This window comes from Tenrec ecaudatus, chromosome 1, assembly GCF_050624435.1.
Source record: "Tenrec ecaudatus isolate mTenEca1 chromosome 1, mTenEca1.hap1, whole genome shotgun sequence".
In the NCBI taxonomy this organism is placed as follows: domain Eukaryota; kingdom Metazoa; phylum Chordata; class Mammalia; order Afrosoricida; family Tenrecidae; genus Tenrec; species Tenrec ecaudatus.
In genome coordinates this window covers 158,364,902-158,370,294 of record NC_134530.1, presented here as the reverse complement: position 1 = coordinate 158,370,294, position 5,393 = coordinate 158,364,902, and the positions used below count along the sequence as shown (strand labels likewise).

General features: G+C 44.9%; 1 non-coding gene across 1 annotated transcript; it reads left to right on the top strand.

The window, feature by feature from the left end:
- Window positions 1–4,646: 4,646 nt before the first annotated feature.
- Window positions 4,647–4,810, top strand: LOC142438079 (U1 spliceosomal RNA). The gene has a single exon (XR_012782541.1). It is a non-coding gene; the product is annotated as a U1 spliceosomal RNA (small nuclear RNA).
- The last annotated feature ends 583 nt before the right edge of the window (window positions 4,811–5,393 follow it).

Sequence of the window (5,393 nt, the reverse complement as noted above, 5' to 3'; positions counted from 1 at the left end):
CAGATGTGTTGTGGACTGTTGGGCTCAGGGGGTCCCCAACAGCAGTAAATAATATAAAAGCAAAAGGACATGTACCCAAAAGCAAAGATGAGAGGTATGAAATCCAGACAAATGTAAAGGAGAACCCAGTTTCAAAATGAGGAGGATGCTAATCAATGGCGGGGCTGGGGGGGTGCGGGCAAAGTCACGAACATCTGTACAGACTGCAATGGGGAGCTCATTTACTCTGTAAACTTCCCACTTAAAGCACAACGCACACACCAAGAAGGGTAGAGATGCCTAGTATTTACCAAAGATTCATAAGGTCTAGTAAAGAATAACGTATGTAAAGAAAGATAAAAATAGCACACAAATCTTCGGGGACTGGGAATCAGCCCACAGAAGCACAGACTTGACATGAATGATGCAATGAGCACAATATGAGAAGAGCTGTAATAAACATGTCCCACGTGTTTAGGCGGTGAAGGGACGTATCAGCTTGATGAGGAGAGAAATCAATTTTTTTCTTTTTTTCTTTCTTTTAATTCTAAAAAGTGCCCCACGCCCCCACTCCCCTTTTCTTCCTTATATTCATCCTTTTGTTTTCCTTTCCCCGCCTCCTCCACCATTGTCTACCATGTGCATCCCTGGTTTTGGTCTGGTCTCTGCCATACTACACAGTCTTCACCCCTAAAATATTTGTATACAGTAGCTTTTTCCCTATGCTACTTTTGCTTTTAAAAATTTTTTTAATTCTTACCTCAGCGGGCTCATGTTGTACTTGTCCTTTTGTGCCTGACTTACCTCGCTTAGCATGATTTCCTCCAGTTCTTCCCATGCCGCTATGTGCCTCATACGTTCATCACTGCTTTTTAGTGATGCATAGTACTATATTGTATATATATACCACAGTTTTTTAATCCACTCGTCAGTTGATGGAAATTTGGGTTGTTTCCAACTCCTTGCAATTGTGAACTGTGCCGCAATGAACATTGGAGCACAGATGTCTGGTCTTGGTTTGTTTCTTGCCTCTTCTGGGTATATGCCCAGTAGGGGGGTTGCTGGGTCATATGGTAACTCTATTTCCATCTGTTTTAGGTATCACCAGATTGAGTTCCATAGTGGCTGTACATACTTACAGTCCCACCAGCAGTGGATGAGAGTTCCTGTCTCCCCACAGCCCCTCCAACACTTGTTGCTTTCTGATTTTTTGAATTGGGCTACCTTTGAGGGTGTCAGGTGGTACCTCATTGTTGTTTTAATTTGCATTTGTCTTATGGCTAAAGATCAGGAACATTTTCTCATATGTTTGTTGGCCATTCAGATTTCTGTCCCTGTAAAATTTCTGTTCAAGTCCTTTGCCCACCCTTCCAGTGGGCTATTGGTTTTTTTCTTTTTGGAATCTAGCAGAGTATTGTAGATTTTAGTAATAAGGCCTTTGTCTGATGTGTCATTGCTAAAGATGTTTTCCCAGTCTGTGGACTCTCTTATTACTCTCTTGGTGAATTCTTCAATGTACACAGGTGTTTTATCTTCAGTATATCCCATTTGTCAATTTGTGCCTCCTCTGTGTTTGTGTCCTTACCTATTTCTGATAGCCTGTGTATTCCCTGTTCCAAAGTTCTCAAGTTGGTCCCAATTCCCTCATTGATGGCCCTAATGTTTGGGGTTTAACTTCAAGGTCTGTGATCCACCTTGAGTTTATTCTTGTGCATGGAGTGAGATGAGGGTCTTGCTTCATTTATCTGCATGTTGATATCCATTTTTTCCAGCACCACTTGTTAAAGAGGGCATCGGCTTCCCATTTGATATATTTGGGGTCCTTATCAAAGATCAGGTGTGTGCATGCTGATGCTTTTATTTTTGGGTTTTCAGTTCTTTTCCATTGGTCTGAGTATCTGTCATTGTACCAATACCATGCAGTTTTGAGAACTGTGGCTGCATAGTATGTGCCAAAGTCAGGTAAAGCAAGCCCTCCCACGGTGTCCTTCTTCTTGAGGAGTTCTCTGCTAATTCTGGGCTTCTTCCCTCTCCATATGAAGTTGGTAATCAGTTTTTCCATTTCTTTGAAGAAAGATGATGGTAATTGTATCGGGATAGCATTAAACTTATATAGTGCTTTTGGCAGAACTGACATCTTAACTATATTAAGTCTCCCAATCAGAGAGCATGGAATATTCTTCCATTAGTTGAGGTCGCTCTTGGTTTCTTGTAATAGTGTTCTATAGTTTTCCCTATATAGATCTTTTGTTTTTTCAGTCAGGTGTATCCCTAGATATTTCAATTTGTGTTTGGCTATTGTGAAGGGTACCACCTTTTTGATTTCTTCTTCTGTGGTCTTATCTGATGTGTATAACAGTCCGATGGACTTCTGTTTGTTGATCTTGTATCCTGCCACTCTGCCAAACTCCTCTATTGCTTCCAGTACTCCCCTTGTGGAACTTTTGGGATTTTCCATATATAAAATCATATCATCTGCAAATAACGATAGTTTCACCTCTTCCTTCCCTAGACGAATACCTTTGATGTCACTTCCTTGCTTTATGCTGTTAGCTAAAACCTCCAGCACGATATTAAATAGGAGTGGGGACTGTAGAGGTGAAAAATCTCTGGACGATGTTAACAATAGATTGGATATTGCAGTAAACATAGCAATATAAATTGTCCAAAATGAAACTCAGAGATAAAAATAACTAATAACCCCTCCCTCTCTCCGTTTCTCTGCCACCCTGAGTGCGGTGGTGCTCCGACTTCACCATGTCGTCTCATAAGACTTTCAGGATCAAGAGATTCCTGGCCAAGAAACTGAAGCAGAATCGGCCCATTCCCCAATGGATTCGAATGAAAACCGGTAATAAAATCAGGTACAACTCCAAGAGAAGACATTGGAGATGAACCAAGCTGGGGCTGTAAGGAGCTCCGTAGAGGGTGGCACGCATGGCCGCATTTTCCCAGGCTCAAATTTTGTCCCCATCTGATGACTTGAACTTCTATTGGCAAATAATCTGGTTTATTCCTTGGTTTTTTGCTTCCTAATCAAGTTTAACAATAAATGATGTACGGCTGAAAAAAATAACTAAGAATAACACGGCATCACTGATCTGTGAGAAACCACCAAATGGCCTCAACTTAAAAAGCTCATTACCATTGAGGTGATGCCAACTCATAGTGAGTTGCCAGCTGAGTTTGCAACACTGTAGCTCTTTGTGGGAGCAGAAAGGCCTGGCTCTCCTGCAGAGGTGCTGGTGCTTTCAAACTGCACACCTTTCCGACCACAGCCCAGTGGCTCACCTCTAGGCCACTAAGTCTCTTCAGCAAGTGGCCTGCTGTCCATGCAGTTGCAGTCCCAGGAACAGAGAAGGAGAGAGGCAGAATAAACCCTTTGAATTCATTTGGATAGATCTCAGGAATCCAGGGGAGGGAGGGAGGGGGGAGAGGGGGGGCTAACGCTCCTTGGCATCTAGGTGGAGACAGTTGATAGGAATCTGCCATTCAAGGAGCTGCTGGGTTCCAAGGAGATCCTGCAAGGGTAGATCCAGGAAAACCAATTAAAATAGAAGATTTTAAAGGGAGAAGGGCGTGGCCCTGGGCAGAGCTCGGTTGAAGAGTAAAAGCTAAGAACATCTCCATTTCGTGCACGTGGTCATTGTTAGTGTCTGCCAGTTGGTTCTGAGCTCAACAGCGGCCCTGTGTGCACAACAGCGAACGCTGCTCTGGCCGGCACCATCCTCACCGTCCATGCCATGTCTGAGCCCATGGTTGCAGCCCCTGGGTGCCTGCCTCTCTCGGAGGGCCTTCCTCTTTTCCCAGGACCACGTGCTTCCCCTGGCAAGAGCCCTTCTCCTGGGATGAGCCCACAGTCAGTGAGTGGAAGTCAACAGGGAAAGGTTGCCAAGTGCAGTGTATCTCAGCCAGCCCTGAAGGCAGCCTGTGGTGCGTTGCTGGTGAGGACGCTGGGGTCTTCAAGGCTTGAGCCTTGGTTTCCTTGACCTCAGGGCCGTTAGGCATTAAACCATGGTCCAGGCAGGCCTCTCACTTGTTGATGCTTCAGATCATAAGCTGCCGAATGAGTTTGCTATGCAAATACTATTTTGTTAATTTCCCTGACTGACTAAAGTTCTGTGCTGTCTCCATCCCCAGGTGAATTCGACTCAGGCACTCGAGGGTTTATAAACTTAAACAAAGGACTCTCAATTTTCCCCTTAGTTCTTTATTCATAAACCCAGAGTGCTTTTCAGCTGAGGAACCCACGATTTCGTTGGGAAACCTCAGCTTCTCTGGGGGGTAGAGACAGGGTAGAGACAGGCAGAGAGGGGTGATGCAAACCTCTCCACCCGCTCTGGCTGGTGGAGCGCTCACAGCGCGGCTGGGTGGGAGGAGAGCAGAAAAGAGCAAAGGAGCGGGTTCCCGGATTGCACTGGAGGACAGCCACCTACCGGTGACGTCGAGCCTTATGTAGATGAGGCAGCGCAGTGGCTGCTGGATGAGCACATGTGGTGCTTAAATACGTTATGATTTCCTGTACTTTTGTGGAGAAGGAGTGTCTGATATTGAATGAGTTTTGTGCTTTAGGGTGTAGGAGCGATCTGTAACGAGGGTAGCTAAGTGTCCCTGTGTGTAAAGTGTATGGGTTGTGAGCGCGCGTGGGGCGAGCAGGCGAGCAACTCATACTTACCTGGCAGGGGAGATACCATGATCACGAAGGTGGTTTTCCCAGGGCGAGGCTTATCCATTGCACTCCGGATGTGCTGACCCCTGCGATTTCCCCAAATGTGGGAAACTCGACTGCATAATTTGTGGTAGTGGGGGACTGCGTTCGCGCTCTCCCCTGATAATGGTTTTAAAAAAACAGAACTGTCAGTTTTGAATGTTCCCAATTACAATGTAGCATTTCTATATTTTGTTTCACTTAAGCTTCAAGATAGCTCCAAGAGTTTGCTCACTTCAGCTTTACTCTTTGTTTAGTTATTATTTCATTGGATTGTCATACACTTCTTAGGTTGCTGGTGTTTCTGAAGTTACAATTGATCGCTAACAATAGTTCCTTATTCACTGTGCTAATCATGTTTCTTGCCACCATCTTTCTGAGAACAGTTGCTTTCTACTTGAGCCCTTGCTTTCTAACAACTCTTTTTTCTCCCTGCCTCTTGACCCCTTGATAATTATTTTGCCCTGTCTTTTACACTGTCCTATGTTTCATTTCACGCACTTTTCTGTTGGTCCCATCCCCAGGGAGGGGGTTATCTGCAGAGCCCCTGTGACTGGTTCCCCTTTTCTAGAGTCTTCCACTCGCACCACTGGTGCTGAGGGGTTCCTCAGTCCTGGATTCTGTTTCTCTGTACCAGTCAGTGTACATGTACCTCTGGTCTATCTAGCAGGATTTGTAAGGTAGAAGAAGAATTGAGATCATGATG